Raw genomic sequence first — 19,178 nt, 5'->3', positions numbered from 1 at the left:
ACTACTTGGACTTTATGTTGAAAAAGCTTTTGATAATCTCCGACATTCCTTCATTATACGGGTGCTGTCGGACTTGAATCTGGGGCAACGGCTTTTCCATTTTGTTGAGGCTTTCCTTGTGGATAGGAGGACTTGTCTCAGGTTAGGGGAGATCAAGTCGGAAGTCTTTAAATTGGGTTGTCGTGGTACGCTGCAGGGATCCGTACTCTCGCCTATGTTGTTCAATCTGGCGATGCCAAAGTGAGCTAATGTACTGGACACTGTCGAGGGTATTGGATATACTATCTACGTTCATGACGTTATTGTATGGAGTGTCGGAGGTAGTGACGGAGAGCTTGAGGCTATGCTGCAGGAGGTGGTAACGCTTACGGAAGAGTGTTTGGGTCTGATGGGCTCAAGTGCTCCACTAAAATGTCGGAGTTGTTGATCTTCAAACGTCGTAGGCCGAAGCATTTGGGTACCGGAAGTTGAGACTTGCATTACAGTCCATACTAGGGATGGGTTACAGATAGTAAAAGTAAAGGCTAACAGAGTCCTGGGTTTGGTAGTCGAAGCAAATGGATCGAATAATACAACCATTCAGCGTACTACCAAGAGGACGGAGGAGGCCATAAGACTTAACATAAGGATCTCTAATAGGTATAGGGGATTAGGCGAAGAAGGTGCGATGCGGTTAGTTCACGCATTTATTCTGTGTCATTTCTCGTATGCGGCAGCTATGCTAAATTGGAAAAGGGGGGGAAAAGACAAATTGGAAGCTTTGATTAGAAAAGCCGTTAAGGTGGCGCTTGATCTGCCTGTCCTGTGAGTGCGTCAAACGATATGTTGTTGCGGTCGGGTTCGCAGAATATTTTAGATGAAATTGCCGAGGCTCGGCGTACGGCACAGAGAGAGCGGTTGCTAGGTACACCGGCGGGTAGGTATATCTTGTAAATGGAAGAATCGGTGGTTGTGTCGCGCGATACGAGTTGAACGTGAACATTAGGGCTAATATAATGGTTCGCCCGTTTCCACGGAATGTGCACTCTGTGCACAATGTAGGGAGGCGAATGGCGAGAGCTTTGTTTTGAGAGGCAAAGGATTAGGAAGAGGTGTCTGCGTTTGTTGACGCGGCAAGGATTAATGGGAAATATGCTTACTCGGTGGTAGATGGCAAAGGGAGCGTTGGAAATGCCGCTTCCGTTTATACAAAGGATCCGGGGATTGCTGAGCAGGTGGCTATTCCTCCAGCACTCATTGATTCAGGCAGTCTTAAGTGACTCGCGATCTGCGATTAAAGCCTTATCGAGGGGAGTTGTTGCCGAACCGGCTTACAGACCGCTGCACAGTAGGGACATCACTTCGCGTACAGTTACTTGGTTTCCGGCGCACATGGGGTCACTGGAGGGAGCCCCGCGTAACCTCAATGAGATGCCGCACAGGGAGGCACTAGGATTAGCGTGCCGTGCATTCCCTGAGGAGGTTGGATCTCCCGCTCCTGAATTTAGGCACCAGATGTTAACTTACATTGATATCACCAAGCACTATTACCTAGGGCGCCGGGCATTCCCCTTACCACATTCTTGATTAAACAGGCCAGGCGGTTGCATTAAGGCTTCTGTAGACACGGACGTACTCTAGCCCGGTCGTTATGAGTAAAATTAATCCGTACTGCGAGGTTTCAGTCTATTGTAATAAATGTGGGGGTTTGCTTGATTTAGACCACATGCTCTGGCGCTGCTCGCCGTTGGCCGGTGATGGTTCTCGAGGTGAACAGTGGTGGCAGCGGATGCAGCACAGTGACGTGCTGGCGGACCAACTCAGGCCTGTACAGAGGGCCCGTGTGGCGGCAGAGGCGCTCGGCCTCTCTGTCCCGACGTGGGAGCATCCTCCATCAGTCCCGGAATGAATCGATCCTCAGGACCTCACTAAAGTTATTCATACCATACCATACCAAAAAAGAAAAGGCATGGATAGAGACAGGCGATTCACAGAACATGACGTGTCCTCTAAAGAGCGCTCGGGAAGTGCTCGGCTCGTTTACGGTATATAAAATAAACGCCGTCTCAGAGACGCCGAAGTATGCTTTGGTTCTCTTCTCCGTCTATGTCCAGCCATGGTGCATATTTTATGAATCTGAGGTGCCAACATGATTAATCCAGAGAGAGAGATAGAGACGAAGGGGAAAGACAGGGAGGTTAACCAAGCTTTGGATCGGTTCGCTAACCTACACGTGGGGTGGGGAAAGGGGGAATAGTAGATAAGAAAGACAAGGAAGAACAGGAGTAAGAAAAACAAGAAATGAAGAGCGAACAAACACAACACGAACTCGCGCTGGTAGTTCACAAACGCTCGTGAAGTACGGTCGACTTCCAGTAGCACAATAGGGCTTCCGCGGCCAGAAACGTTGCAGCGGAGTCATGGTCCCGCTGGTCAGCTCTAGGTCGGAAAATACTGAGAACATTACTTGGCTTGGGTAGCGGGAACGCTCGTGGAACTAAAGACGATGTCCTTTCCCCTCCCCCACCCCCACAAAAATAAGAGGGGGAAGAGGGGCGAGGAGACACGAACAAGCAAAGAGGAAAAGGTGTCACACCTTCTTTCTTCGCAAATGTACACTTTTCCCCTAACCGCTACAGCATTGCTTACTTTAAACCAGAAACAGCGATAGACATCTCGCCTTTCTTAATTGCAGGACTTTCAAAGTCTGATATATATATATATATATATATATATATATATATATATATATATATATATATATATATATATATATATATATATATATATATATATATATATATATATATATATATATATATATATATATATATATAGTTGATATATATATAGTTGCTCCGCACGTACATATATACCTACAAAGAACAGGAAGAGCCGCCACTTGTAGGGTGGCTGCACTAAAGAGGAGGAAAAAGACGTGGTTTTGCCGTCGCCATTATGGCCGCCTTTGATATGCGTGTAAGCATATTGGAAATGAACTTGGGCCTAAGTGTGTGTATATATATATATATATATATATATATATATAATGGTGCACGTGAAAGTTAAGACGCGCGGCACACGAAGAATTATTGAAACGTATCTCGAAAAGCGCCCACGGCGAGGCATATTGACCGAAGCGATGTCCATCGTTTAGGCTTTTGTTCAGTGAGGCAGGGTCCGTGATTAATTATCGGCTTTCTAGTATATATGACCCTGTTTAGCGCACCCTACGGTCGGCGGCTATCGCTCGAAACGAAGATTTCCCACGTCTACACCTCTCTCCTCGTTTCGTTCGTTATATATAAAGCAGCGGCTCGCTCGCTGTGAGCGGCATACCGGACGGGGCTATCTTTGTTTGAACCAGAAACGAGGGCGACATCGGGGCCGCGGAGTAAGTACGCCATCACCGCGGGAACAATGCTCGTCGCACGGCCAACAAGAACGAGGACCGCGAAGAGAATGGGCCGGGGCCCGCTTCCGCGCACCACGCGCACAGAGAAAGGAGCGATTGATTGGGTTGTTGCGCGAAGCAGCGAGTGGCGCTGGCGGCAGTCGTCGTCTTCTCCTCTTCCCCGTGCAATTATAAATCGTGCTTTTGTATAGTACTGGCCGGGCAGTAGCGGACCCCCTTAACTGCCATGCTGCACGACGTCGTAACGTCGAGAAGGTGTACAATGTCAGGAAACTGTCTCATGTATTCGGGTTAATGAAAGGAAAAAAAAAGTCACTGTTTCACCGCAAAGGCTAATCAATGAATGCGATAGCAACAAATGGTAGTGTTACACGAAGTGAGGCTGGCACCTAACTGTTTTGTGGCCGATCTCGCGTAACCACAAAACGCTAGTGCAAGAGGATACGGCCGCTCCAGGGAGAGATGCTCTCCGCATAGTCACTTCGCGTTGAGAGCGCAGCACGTAGAAGGGTGTACGAGCCGCCCGCTGTGATGGCTTTCGAGATAGCGCGCGCGCCAACGATCGCGACCGTGCCCTTAGATTCAATGTTCACGCAACACCCCCCCCCCCTTTTCCCCACTTCGTGTCTTTTCATAGTCGTTAAAGACGGGCGGGGCGTTTCCTGTCTGCTTCGACGGCAGGCCTCCCGAGCGGGGTGATGTTATCGCATGCACCCTCCGAGCGACGGAAATGGGCCGGCTCGTTTGATATTTGCTTCGGCCGCGTTCGTCGCCCCCGCTCGCGCGCTTTTACTCGCGGTAGAACATATAATGCGCGGGGGGATCTTATCAATTTGGACTTAATACAGGAAGGACATGACGGCGACGGCGACGGCAAGAACCCGTCGAGACTGTCCATACAATTACTATCGCAATAAAAAATCAGCGTAGCTTGCCCTGGAGGCGCAATGCTAAAGAGACAGCAGCGGAGCTGATAAGCACACATATGTAGTTCTGGCTTTTGCTGTTTTGCTAAGTTTTGCAAATTTTTCTCTTTATTCCTTCCTCTATTCTCATTAGGGGGGGAGGCTGCCACCCACTCTCCCTTCCTGCGCACGCCCATGAGGCGAACGTAACTTCGGTGTGTGTTGCCATGCACTTCATCTGCGTATACAACCTCGCCACAAAGTGCAAAAGTTCGTGAATCTCTCCAAACAGCATCAAACCGGCTGAAGTATTAAACATCTTAGGATACCAGGCTATGTGAACCATGAGTGTGCACGTCGATGACATCGAAAGCAACCACGTTATTGAACATCCTGAAGTGAAAGGTCTCTATTCGGCAACCGTTCATACACTTAATGCGCACCTTCAAGACGGCGAGCTATCAGTAGTAGTGCGCTTCTTTCTGTCTCGTTCTTTGTCCCGATTTTAGAGCGCAGCTCTGCGTTGAGCGGCGTCGCCGTCGTCGTTGGCGTAACCAAGTGAGCGAACGCTGAGCGCAGCGAGCCGCTGTGTTAGCGTCAGCAGTGCCTCGTGCCTGCTCGCGCTTCTTGTGACAGCGCAACGCATGCCTATCGCGCACGGGCACGAGAAAGTGGGTTGACCTACGAGGCTTGGGAGAAGAAGCAGACGCGCGTTCGTCGAAGGGACACCTTTTGCGTGGAACGCTCTAGCGGACTCTTAGATTTTGGATTTAGTTTTCCGGGCCAAGTTCGCCCATAATAAACAAGTTTTAGAGCGCAGCGGCGGCCGTTCCTGCGTTGAGCGGCGCCGGCGGCGTCGTCGTAACCGGCAGAGCGAACGAGGACGAAAGAGATGGAACGCGGGGCGCAGCGGAGGATGAAAGACGGCGATAGCGAGGAGAGCGCGAGGAGGAGGGAACGACAGTGGCGAGACGGCGAGACGACGGGTTCCGCGGCGGCTACCCGCGGCGCCACAGTACTGCGCAGCGTCGTGTGGTCGCCGATGATGTCATCACTAAGGTATGCGGCGAGGGCGGGCGAGGGCGTCCACCTTGGCGTCCACCGATACCACATATGAAAATAAAGCGCTGCATGAACGGAGGCCTGTCTGAGCGGCTGTTGTGGAACGCGCCCATGCGCTGCCTTCCGCCGTCTCCTGGTTAGCGAGCAGTCGCGCCTCAAATTATCGTAAATTTCAAAACGCCTAAACCGCTGCTCTCAGAATTCGCGTTGGACAGTATCGTAATCGTCGGTGAATTTTTTTCCCTTCCTCAAGTATCAAGTACACGCAGAGCCCTGGCGCAGCCAAAGTGGTGGTGGGGGGGGGGGGGGGGGGCATGTGTCTGAGTGCATATATATATATATATTATATATATATATATATATATATATATATATATATATATATATATATTGTTAAGCTGTTTATTGGACGGCACTCGGCGACAATTCGCTATGGCGACAGTCAAGGCCAAAGCACGGGCTCCGAGAGCGAGCGGCGTTTGTAAGAGGACGACCCACTAGGAGCCGCTGGAGAACGCAACCGTTAAACAGTACGAAATGCTTCGCCACAATTACCCCGGGTACGAAAAGGGAGCCGTCCGGCGACCTAACAGCTCGTCACTATGAGTGGGTCATAGTAGGCCTTGAGGCGCTCCACGTTGACTATGTCGCGCCCTCGACGGCGCATGTCCGAAGCTGGTTCGATGGGTTCGATCAAGTAGTTGACCGGGGATGTGCGCTCGACGACCCGGTATGGGCCTTCGTATTTCGGCAGCAGTTTTGAAGAGAGGCCACTTGCAGTGGTAGGGACCGAGAGCCATACGAGCGATCCAGGGAGGAACGTGGGCTCAGAAGTGGTGGTGCCATCGCGAATGCTCTTCTGCAGCTCTTGTTCCTGCGTCGTAAATGTCTTGGCAAGCTCGCGACACTCTTCAGCAAGCCTGGCTGTGTCGGAAATAGGCGCACACTCAGATGGATCCGGCTTGTATGGCAGTATCGTGTCGATGGTGTGTGACGGGTGCCTTCCGTACAGTAAGAAGAAGGGTGAAAAACCAGTAGTGCTCTGAGGGGCGGTATTATAAGCGTAGGTGACGAAGGGCAGAATAGCATCCCAATTGGTGTGATCGGCGGCGACGTACATTGACAGCATGTCGCCGAGCGTGTGGTTAAAGCGTTCGGTTAGGCCATTCGTCTGCGGGTGGTAAGCAGTAGTTTTGCGGTGAACGGCATGGCACTCTTTCAGAATGGCTTCCACGACTTCCGATAAGAAGACACGGCCTCGATCGCTGAGAAGCTCTTGGGGTGGACCGTGACGCAGTATGAATCGGTGTAGTAGGAAGGAGGCAACATCGCGCGCTGTAGCCGCTGGGAGGGCAGCGGTTTCGGCGTATCGCGTTAGATGGTCAACAGCGACGAGGGCCCGGCGGTTACCAGCCGAAGTCAGAGGAAGTGGTCCATACAAATCGATGCCTACGCGCCCAAACGGACGGTTAGGGCAAGGTAATGGTTGTAGACCTGCTGGCGACACGTGCATTGCAGGTTTTCGGCGTTGGCGATCGAGGCAGGAGCGAACGAACTTCTGCACGTAGCGGTACATCCCACGCCAGAAGTATCGTTGTCGAATGCGGTGGTAAGTTTTGGATACCCCAGAGTGCGCACATTGCGGGTCAGAGTGGAAGGCCTCGCATATTTTAGAACGCAGACTGCGGGGTATCACTAGTAGCCACTGGCGGCCGTCGGCGTTGTAATTGCGTCGGTGCAGGAGGTCGTCACGAACGGCGAAATGGTGGGCTTGACGACGCAACGCGCGAGTGGATGGTGTCGCCGACGGATCATTGAGCAAGTCGATCAGCGATGTGATCCATTTATCCTTGCGCTGTTCGGTAGCGATGGTGTAAACGTCGATTGAAGCAACAGCTATGTGAGATACTGAGCAGGGGGCATGGTCGTCAGGCAAGGGAGAGCGCGAGAGGGCGTCGGCGTCAGCGTGCTGTCGTCCGTTGCGGTACAGCACGCGGATGTCGTAGTCCTGCAGGCGAAGTGCCCAGCGGGCGAGACGGCCTGAGGGAACCTTCAATGACGACAGCCAGCATAGTGCATGATGGTCGGTGACGACATCAAATGGGCGACCATACAAATAAGGTCGAAACTTTGTAAGGGCCCGTATGATCGCCATTATCAACGTGTTTGGCCACCCTGCCGTTCGTAAGCTGCAGGCCGAACAGCGTTTGCGAGAACGGGCTCCGAGAGCGAGCGGCGTTTGTAAGAGGACGACCCACTAGGAGCCGCTGGAGAACGCAACCGTTAAACAGTACGAAATGCTTCGCCACAATTTATATATATATATATATATATATATATATATATATATATATATATATAGATATATATATATATACAGGGTGTTTCAAGAAATGTGTCCAACTTTCTCAAAAAATCAGGAAAATGCGATAATTGATTGCTGCCTTCAAAATTGGGTTTTCTGTAGTGGCAGGGATTTTAAGATGGTTAAAGAAATTATTTGAGACTGTAATTAAAAAAGTTAAATTAATTAGCTTTTTAATTAGTGGAGTTAGGTGGTTGTGTCAAATGGGAGAATTGAAGTTCTTCATGCCACAAACCCAACCCTACTTTGAGATTTCGAAACAGTGGCATCTAGTAATAATTACGAAGTAATGAAATTCAACCAAATTCAATGGCGAAACCTAAACAGAAACATGGAAGAACGCAACTGCCATATTCTTCCGAGACGTCCAAAATGAGTGAATTACTTTTTCTGTAGCGCTAGGCATCTTAAGATGGTTAGAGACATGAGTTGGGACAATAATTAAGAAAATTAAATTAATTAACTTTTTAGTTAGTGGAGTTAGGTGACTGTGTCAAATTGGGGAATTGAAGTTCTTCGTGCCAGAAACCCATCCCAACATTGAGATTTTGAAAAAGCGGCCTCTAGTAATAATTACGAAGTAATGAAATTCAACCGAATTCGATGGCTTTCGCTGTTGAAAGCCGTTGCATTTCCTTGAATTTCATTACGCCACAACAATTACTAGAGGACGGTTTTTCGAAATCTCAAGGCTCGGATGGGTTCCTCGCATGAAGAACTTCAATTCTCCCATTTGACACAATCACCTAACTCCACTAATTAAAAAGTTAATTAATGTAACTTTCTTAATTACTGTCCTAAATGATGTCCTTAACTACCTTAAGATTCCTGCCGCTACAGAAAAAGCAATTGTGAAAGCCCCGAGCAAATATCGCATTTTCCTGATTTTTTGCGAAAGTTGGACACATTTCTTGAAACACCCTATATATATTATTACACGCACACACACACACACGCTCGAACATACATAAAGGTTGGTTGAACACCCCCGAAAGAAAATTTCTGTCTACGCCCCTGACATGCACGGTAGCGAACCGTTGTCGTTCCCCCCCGCTGCACCGCGCCACATTTGTGTACTGCGGTGCTGGGTTTCGCACAGTCGAGGGAGGCCCGAGCTACGATGCGGCACACCGTAAAACATTCAGTGTAGGAGGTGCGATGTGAAGATGTGACGTGAATCGGATGTTGTTTCGCCCGATGCCGGCAAGATACACGATGACACATACACACAGAGACGCATCATATCATTCCGAAGAAATGAGTCACAGCGGTCATACCGTCCTTAGCACGGGCCCATGGATATATATATATATATATATATATATATATATATATATATATATAGAGAGAGAGAGAGAGAGAGAGAGAGAGAGCGACCAGGGACCAACCAAGCTAGAGTTACTGTATATGCTACCTTTAGGTAGCAGAGTTGCGCATAAGTCTGGCTAGCAACCGCAGCTGTGCGGTGAAATCGCACTCCGTTTTTGCAAGCGACATGCCTACCGTGTCGCCGATTAACAGGTCTGGTGTATCGAATACCGGCAATAAACGTTGACTATCGATGACTAGTGTAAATTCAGTTCGCTGAGCGGCGGCACCTAAAAATACAGAAATTGGCCCGAGCGTCAGCTTCTCCGCAATGCATGGTTGCTAGCGGCGTTTGGAAGACAGATGCGCAACTCTGCTACCTAAAGGTAGCATATACAGTAACTCTAAACCAAGCAACAGTAGAGCGCCATCATTAGGGTACACGCCGCGACATTGGGGAAAAGCCAACGTATATACGTGCGCTCTGCCACGTTGCTCGCGAGTGCGCTGGGTTGGCGGGAGTCTAGGTCACGGACTCAACGAGCAGCGTTGCGTGCCTGAACCTATCTGGCTCGTCATATACGCACGATCCAGTATACCTTCCGTGTTTTACTTCTCCGTGCGCTCGATCCACTCGTCCTTGGCCCCTTCTCGGGCAGTGTTTTTTGCGCTATACTTATGGCTACGACCCTCCACACATCCACTGCCCCTCGCAGTTTTCGCAATTCTGTGGCCGTCTTAATTCTGTGCGGGTGTCGTTTTTAACTGAGAAGCTGTTTAAGCTATAGCTGTAATTTGTGCGGCCTATCAGAAAACTATCGTTATCATGTATTGGTATGTGTCACAGAAATTGGGCGATTCCCACTACACACCACTGGTTCACTAAGAGAGAGAGAGAAAGTTATGGAAAGAAAGAGGGAGAGAAAATATTGAGAAAAATAATGGAAATAAAGACATTAAATATAGAAAGACAGAGAAATATATAGAGAGAAAGAAAAAGAAAGAGAAATACAGAAACAGAGAGAGAAAGAGAGAGAAAAAAAAGCAGAGTTAAAGGCAGGGTCGTTTTAGGAGAGGCGCGAATGCTCGGTCCTGGAGTTTGGACATCCGTGCCGAAACTAACCCAGCTAAAGCCCAGCAACAACCTAGAAGCAACCAGATTAGACTTCAAAATCGTCCAGTTTTGTTGTTTCAAGCCTTGCGCGACTTCTTGCAAGCCTCGCCATTTGTTTTCTTCTTTCTTTTTCTGTGCAGGCACCAGGCGCCACAAGTGTCTCAATTATCGGTAAACATCAGTAAGTGAGTGAGTGAGTGAGTGAGGAAGTGAGTGAATGATTCAACTAGTCGGTGAATGAGCGAGTGAGTGAGACAGGGAGTGAGCGAGCGATTCAGTGAGTCGGTGAGTGAGAGAGGGAGTGAGTGACTCGGTGAGTGAGTGAGTGAGTGAGTGAGTGAGTGAGTGAGTGAGTGAGTGAGTGAGTGAGTGAGTGAGTGAGTGAGTGAGTGAGTGAGTGAGTGAGTGAGTGAGTGAGTGAGTGAGTCGGTGAGCGAGAGAGGGAGTGAGCAAGCGAGGGAGTGGTGGAGTGATTCAGTGAGTGCGTCGGTGAGAGAGGGAGAGAGTGAGTGATTCAGTGAGTGAGTGATGAGCGAGAGAGGGAGTGAGCGATTCAGTGAGTCGGTGAGTGAGTGAGGTAGTGAGTGAGTGAGGGAGGGAGTGAGTGAGAGAGTGAGTGATTCAGTGAGTGAGTGAGAGAGGGATTCAGTGAGAGAGAGGGAGTGAGTGAGAGAGGAAGTGAGTGATTGAGTGAGTGACCTCGAAACTCATTCGAAGTGCGTGTGGATGCACTGAGGACTAAAGACGAAATATCTGTCCAGGCGGACAAAATTTGCAAGGAATTACAAATAAATTAATTTCCTAATTGAACGACGTTAATTTCTTTGGCATAATTACAAACACCACGACACGCATTTATCGGGGAGTATCGTTATAATAATGCAATTCGGTGTGTCTACATTTCACATTGGCCACAAGCAGCCAGACGTGACCATGTTTGAAGCGTGTTTGCAACCGCTTCCTCCTTTTAATAAGTTGTGCAAAAGATAGGTGGGTGTTCCCTTTCGGCTTCTTTAATTTACACACACACACACACATACATACATACACACACATACACACAACCTATATATATATATATATATATATATATATATATATATATATATATATATATATATATATATATATATATATATATATATATATATATATATATATATATATATATATATATATATATATATATATATATATATATATATATACATATATATATATATATATAATGTGTGGTGTGTGTGTGTGTGTGTGTGTGTGTGTGTGTGTGTGTGTGTGTGTGTGTGGTGTGTGATAGGTTAAGCGCAGTGCTTTCTCGCCATTAACCTGGAAAAACAATTAGAAGATAGCTTTAATTAGCGCTATCACTGAGAAGAGAAATGTATAGTCATTGCATTCTATAGGTACTAACTTATGGGGATGCAACATTATTTTTGCAGCAAAGGGAGCGATGTGGAACGAGAGAGAGCTATAAAGGCATAATAACACTTAAAAGAGAGGAAGACAACACCGTGCATCAGAGAGCAACCAGCTGCGGTAACCGGCATCCTAGCTGACATTTTAAAAGTTAAGTTGGACAGGCGACACAATGCCAGATAACAGATAACTAAAAGATATAACCGACAAATAATTGTTCGAGTGATGGGATGACTGTCACAGGATGGCCGGGAAGCGCTGCCAAGGGCGGCAGAGAATTATGGGCACGGCGTAAGAAGATAACGAGTATATACGACAATCAAGATTAATTTTGTTTCTGTTTGTTTCTGACAACGGCACGTTATAACACATGCTTTATTAAAAGCTCAATGAGACAAATGTTCTAGCAAAGGAGCTGTCTCTGTTCTCTTCGGTCATTTTTTTTTTTTTTTTGCACAAGTTCTGGTGCTTTGGATTACGCGGTTGTGTATCATTATATAATGCTTAGGTAGGCGCAGCGTTGTTGGCCAGTTAATCTCCATGTACATGCTCGCTACCAAATCAGGAATGCGCGCCGCGCTACAGCGACAGCAGAATGTGAAAGCCCTCCGGGCAATGTAGCCGAAGGAACTCCGAGTGGTTGCAAATTTCCATCTGACACCTCCGGACAAAGCAAACAGCGACGATAGCGACATCGCAGATTGATAGCTCCTCTTCCTGCCTCAGTGGAAAGCACCATGGCGGAGAGCAACAACGGGGTGTGATAACAGTGTTACTAAAAGCGAGCGCTCTCGCCACACGTCGTCCGGTGCCCGAGCTAGAATAGCCCGCCGTACAGCCGCACGCGAAAGTCAATGGCGCCGCAAATCATATCTACACACACGCTGGGAACACGCATCCTGACTTTTCCATCCGGTTTGCCTCGTAAACACGCAAACACCGATTAAAAAGAGAGAGCGTCCACCTTATCGACAAGAAGGGATAATCAAACAAAGAGATCACTCTTTCTTTTCTTTTTTTTTTTACGTTTTCGATCGGCAGACCTATCACTGTTATCCTTCATCATGACTTGTTGTAGCCTACTTGTTTTTTTCTTATTTAGAACTTGGGTTTCTGTGGTGATGTTAGGATGCTAAGGTAGCTAAGCTTAGAATGCTGTGTGGGCTGTTTGGTAAATGGCCGAACTTCCCACTTAAAAAAAAATATTAATGGTCCTGGATACCTTGGAGCCAGTCCTTGCAAGTCTGCATTAACATCGTGGGTTGCAGTCTACTTCACCTATGACAGTCAAAGTCGAACCGTACTCTGTAACATTTCGCAGTTTGAAACCTTCCGGGTATGCGCGATGAACGCTGCTACGCATGCGAGCGTATTATTTGTCTTCTCTTTCCTTCTTCCTTTCTCTGTTCTTTAGTGAGTGTACGAAATCTCGACTACACTATGCAGGCAAGAATAAAGGATCAAAAGAAGAATCAAGACGATATCGCAAAGCACAGTAAGTATAAACCGGAAGCACTGTCCACATACAGCAGCTACAGGTCACATTAAGCGAGAGGAGTTCGCTCAATCCTTCTTACGAGCATACCTACTTATACCACATTCACACTTGCACTTACGCCTGGCCGCAGAAAGGAAAACAAGGCCGCGACATGAAGATGTTCAAAATTTAAAAAGTAATGATAAGAAGATACTATCATGAAGAACAACGCGGGGAAGAAGATCAAACGTCACTCATGGGCACTCTATGTGATTATAGTGTTTACTGAAAAAACGAAAAAGGTGCCGGCGGCACGATACCTCAACTTTAGAGGGCTTAATAGAGTCCAAACTTTGTCACAACAATAATAACAGCTGCAACAACTACGACAACAGCCAGTAAATAGCAACAACAACTCCTACGCGTTTATTCTTACTTAAATTAAACACCAACAAGAACAGGTGAGAGCGAAAGAAGGAACGCTCTCTCCCAAGTCACATTTCTTCGTTTTCCGCGGCCTGACGCATATATCTCGTACGTAAAGGAACGCGACTTAGAGACGTAAGTACATTACATTGGAACAAAGCAGGCGTTTCTACGAGAGCTTTAAGTGTGCCGTATACACAAGGAGCAGGGGGCACATAGCGGACGCTTGCTTCTCGGAAAATCATCGGCTTTCCGTCGAAAGCGCAGAAAGCGCATTCCCGCCGTTTCGCGGTAACACCAACTCTTTCTTCGGAGGAGCACGCACGACCCAGTTCTCCGTATCGGTGGAATAGGTTCTCATCGATCGCCGCCGCGAAATCGATGAGGACACAGCGCTGCGTTCGCCGGACTTTGCGAGCATGTCGCTGCAGCGGGGCGTTACAAGCACCTCGATGTGGGCGACAAAGAAGGCGTATAAGTGACACTATAGACACATAAATCTCTATCGCAATCCGTCTGTTCCGCATAGCTATACAGTTCGAGTGTGGCGCTCCGCATATACCACCGTGTCAGCTCCAGCGCGCGACGCCGTATTACATATATATGTACACGAAGTTCGCAGATTTCTCGCAACACCTGCGCTCAACGCGGCGCCTCGTTTCGCGTGCGCATGCTTTGCCGCGCAATGCTCTTCTGCCTCCCGCGTTTTGTTACAGTTCTGACACATGTCGTGCTGTTGTTGTCGGCTGTTTTCTATGGCGCAACTTCCAAACAATGACCCCCTCCTCAATATCTAGCTGCTCCCTGATTCGGTCGCAGTACCGCGTTATTCGTTCCAAAAATAAATAAATAAATAAACAAAAAGTTGCCCACTACAGCGTTTGCACGCGGAACGCTTAAAGAAACTGGGGCGCTGTACTTACAAGCACGTCTTATACGCTAGATTTATTCGCGTGAGAAAATTTCGAGCAATCCTGGTGGTGCTGGTGATGCGGTGCCTGCAGCAGACCTGGCGGGCAATTGCTCCGCCCGAGCGTCTCTTTCCAGTATTACGTCCAAGCAATTCCAATATTTAGCAATCCTATATAATGCTACAAATATCATTAGCGAATTCGGCTGGCCGACAGCGAAGATCAGTCACGAAGGAAAACCTTTGTGAACTTGCGCGTCCAGAACTTTCAAACTTAGGCACGATCGTATAAAAACGTTTGTGTTACAGCTATGTTTGTGGGAACGAACGCAAATCCGGCAATTTCACAGCGCATATAGTATATACAGGGTGTCCCAACTATCACGCAGCACGATTAAAAAAAAAAGAGGAACGGCGTTACGCGAAGCACACCTACTGCATATTGTTCCTAGTACACTGGAGTAGCCACTGGTATTTTCTCGTTAATGAGGTTTAATTAATTAGTCATAATTATATTTGTAACTCGACAGGTACTCACCTAAGTGTCAAAATGTCAATGAGGCGTAACTAGGCATGTTCAAATGACATCTAACTGCGCTATTTTCAACAGCGTACTAATTACGAACTCATTTATTCCAGCTGATAAAAAAAGCCCGCGAGATACGAAAAATAACACGTGACTACGCTCCCACCCCCAAAGGAAACCAGCGCCCTCAAATAAGCTTATACTGCAAACAACCGCTTTGTCCGTTGCCAGAAACAGCGTTCCGCATTTTGTCAACAGGTCGGGTGCCAACAATATGCGTCGAAATTTCGCTAGGATTCATTCCGTTCGATAGTACGCCACCTTCATTATCTGTATCTTACGGCCGACTGTTCTGATTGATAACGCGGCAGGAGCGCTGTTCCGATTGGCCTGACTCTATAACACCAAAGCTGCACGTTTCTTCGTCCGGGGAGTGGCAGATTGGGCGATCCATATTTTTTTTTTCTTTCTGCATTTTTTTCTTGATACTGGCTACCCATAGCGAGATTTTCTGAGGGCGCTGGTTCCCGATGCGCGACGCGCAGCGACCTAGCCCCGCGTCACTTTTCATATTTCGCGGGCTTTCTTGATCAACAGTTAGATATGCCATTTGAACATGCTTAGATACACCTCATTTCAATTTTATCAAATAGGTGAGTAATTGTCGAGTTACAAATATAATTATGACTAGTTAATTAAATCTCATTAACAAAAAAAAATTTGCAGTGGCTATATACTCCAGCGTACTGAACAATACGCGGGTTTGCTTCGCGTAACGCCGTTCCTCTTCATTAAGATCGTGCTGCGTGATAGCTGGGACACCCTGTATATCTCAGTGTAACCTGATTTTTTGGAGTTTTAATTGCCTCTAATATCAGCGGCAATTGTTCTGAATACACTGATTAGCATTTAATCCACGACCTGATCATCCTGCACACATTACACGCCGAGATACACGCCTTACAGAATGCCGTGATAATTCTGATGAGCACCCAGTCGCTTTTTCTGATCACCTTAGCGGTGGCTTTCCAATAAAGACACCACATGCAATGGTTTCTGTGTTATCCCATTACAAGCTCTCCGCAGGAGAGCGTATACGGGGGTTTTCAGCTAACTTGTGACAAGTATATCTTCTTTGATTGCGCGCACTCTAAGGAGAAGCTGCAAAAAAAAAAAAAAAAACCAAGTTAAACAGGGCAGCTATACCTTAGCATAGATGAAATAACGTGACGTCGATGAACAAGCGTTACAATTTTCCGTTGAAGATTTTTCGCTAGAGTTACTATTTTAAAGGTTAATTAATAAATATTTGTTAACTAACCAGCTTGGCGGATTGGCAGTTACCTTAGCATATAGATGAAATATTCCGACGTTTCTGAACAAGTGCTACAGCTTTTGTATTGAACATTTTTCGCTTGAGTTACAAATTAAAAAGTTAATCAAGCAATATTTGTTAATTACCCAGCTTAGCGGACAGAAAACAAAAAAGACATCTCGACTGGCTACGTACGGCTCAGACCAATACTGGGTCAATTCGACACGCGTAGCGCATATGTTGTTCTTTTAATACTTGGCGCAAGTGAGCTCGAACACCCTGTATGTATGAGCCCTCTGCAGTAGCTTTCTGAATCCATACAGTGCTCGTATTGAAACCATGTGGTGTTGTCAAAGGGGTCACCATTTCGGCCTCCAAGTACATGGAAGCCTTCCGTGCGAAATCTGAGACGTCAGCTTCTTCGGCAATACGTTTCCTCGTGTGTTCTGTCGTCCTGCGTCTTTTCATTGCGCTAAGCTTCCACGATAGTTTTTCACTTTTTTTATATACTCCAACCTATATCTGAAAACATTTCTCTCTTTTTTCTTTTGTGCTATATATAAACAGATAGGCCTCTCCATTCTCGGCATGCCATCGCCCCTAAAGACGTCACCACTTCCGTTCCATTACGCATGGTTTGACAATTCCTCTGCTTCCTCTTCGCAGGACATCTGCGCCCGTGCCCCCCGGAAACGGTGGACGTTGGCGGACCGGATTTCCTTGCAAGTGTATCGCCCGCAGAGGCGTTCAAGAGTCACACGTCCGTCTTTCCTCCCGCGCGTGGGGTGTCATGTTTCGTTAATGGGAGATATTCGCGTATCTTCACCACGCAGCTCGAAAGCAACTAAAAGTTGTAACACGAAATATGCGATCGTATAAGAAAGGCGCTGCGCTCTACAATTCTACGTCTGAATTAAGGTTACCGGTGCACCGAACCATTACGTCTTGAGCTTGAGTTGTCGAGAGAAGCAAAACCCGAAATCACATATTTCTGAATGGCTGTCGTGTTAGTAAGATAGAAGAGAGAGGAAAGGAGGGGCCCCCTTCTCGATGATCAGTCATCAGCCCCGCCGAGCGCCAGATACCCCTCCTCCCATTACAAGAACCGATGGGTGCCCGGTGGCACAGGGATTCGAACGCAGTACCTCCCACGTTGGAGGCGGAAGCTCTACCATTTGACCACCACTGCGCTTAACTGGAGAGCGTATACGGTCTCCAGTTAAGCATAGCAAACCTGAAGCTGACTTTTCCGCCTTCTCTTGCATGCCTCAACCACTCTTTATGTGCGCGCGCGTGTGTGTGTGTGTTTGTATGTGTGGGTGTATATAGACATGCAAAATTTAGAAATATAGGAGGGTGGGGGGGCAGCGGTTGACCCTCCCCCCGGCATCGCCAATGTCTTGTCTCTCAAAAACATTGAACGACACGGGCGAAACAGATGATATCACTTCTCCAGTTTGATCATTCTCGAGTCTTTCCGCCGCTGCTACAGATATTTCATCGCTTCTAACCGCTTTATGTCCGTCCGCTTCAATATTCAGATGCTGAGGTGCATAGAAAGAGTAGCATGCATTCTCGAACCGAAGTCTGAGGCTGCAGTTTGGCAGAGATATATGTAGCACGCTGTGAAACGAGATTGATGGAGAGGCATTTTTTTTTTTTTCGCGTAAACAGGATTCTCCTGTGATATACACGAGCATGCCGAGCTCTCAAAGCAGCGGAGAGTATGAATATAACGACATGCTGTATGAAAAGTGAAAGTTGTTTGAAGCGCGCTGCAGTGTGAGAGCGTGCTTTATTTTAATATATGCGACGCTTACGAGGGTGGCAGGGATTTCGCTTAGGGAGCAGAGGAGAGTGGAAGAAAAAAAAAAAAAAGATACGCGTTGCAGCGTAAAGCAGTAAAAGCCTCCCAAGAAAATTAAAAAAAAATAAGTTAGGACCAACGAATGAGAAGCGGGAAGCGAGCACGGTACCGCGACATAGATAAGGAACGTTTAATTAAAATCGGCCACCGCTCGCCGCCAGGACTTTCCGAGGCCTTTTGTTCGTGTCACTCGTCCAGATAAGAAAGAAAGAAAGAAAGAAAGAAAGAAAGAAAGAAAGAAAGAAAGAAAGAAAGAAAGAAAGAAAGAAAGAAAGAAAGAAAGAAATACACGCAAGGAAAGGAGAGAGAGCACGTTGCCTTATTTGTCGCATCCGCGCTTGTCCATGCACCGACCACATCCCATAAATTGCACCAGAGCCCGTGTGCGTTCGTTGTGCGCTTCTCGTGGGGCGTTTTCGTGTGCGTGCAAAGAGGTGAAGCTACTACATAGCTGCGTGCCTGATTAAATGCTCAAGGTGGCGTGAGCGACCGATTGACTCTAGAGCCCTTATCTCTTATCGCGCCCGCTGGCGTGTTATACATAGCACGCGCTTTCGCTTTCACTATATATACATTGCCAGCCTGTATGTATTACACACACTAGAAGAAGAAGAAGAAAAAAAAAGGTGAAGAGAATTTGCGACGGAAGCGCGGTAATATAATGTCGCTTATCAGGCAGGCGCTCGCGCGCTCCGACAAAGGGGAATAAGGATGGACGTGTTATAAGGAGATAAAAAAAAAAGTATAAAACTGAGTGAGGTAAAAAGGAAAGAAAAAAAAAATACACTCAATGCCCTCTCGCGTACACGTTTACGTGTACGTACTCAGAGGCGACGGGTCAACCAACCGTGCAAGCACGGCGTGCTTTAGAGTACATGTACACGACGCCGAGAGTGTAAAGAGCGTGATTTAGTGCGCGTTGTACGCCTATATATATATACTATACACGGCGTCGGTGCTTTTGTACGACGCTTCCGGATCCAATTACAGCCGCGGCGAAGCGAGGGTGTTTCCCGTTGAAAGGAGGCCCGTGACATTCTCTCGGCCTCTGCAGCGTGTACGCGTTAAAAAGAGTAGCGGAGGGAAGTGAGAG

The 19,178-nt window shown here is 47.3% G+C and overlaps 1 protein-coding gene across 1 annotated transcript in view; it reads left to right on the top strand.

Moving 5' to 3' along the window:
• The window catches only part of LOC119387053 (carbonyl reductase [NADPH] 1), a 606,874-nt gene that overhangs the window by 124,879 nt on the left and 462,817 nt on the right, over positions 1–19,178 (top strand). The gene's annotated exons all lie outside the window — the stretch shown is intronic.

This window comes from Rhipicephalus sanguineus, chromosome 3 (genome assembly GCF_013339695.2).
Source record: "Rhipicephalus sanguineus isolate Rsan-2018 chromosome 3, BIME_Rsan_1.4, whole genome shotgun sequence".
Taxonomy (NCBI): Eukaryota; Metazoa; Arthropoda; class Arachnida; order Ixodida; family Ixodidae; genus Rhipicephalus; species Rhipicephalus sanguineus.
The sequence above is the reverse complement of the archived record's forward strand: the minus strand, read 5'-3'. Positions and strand labels throughout refer to the sequence as shown.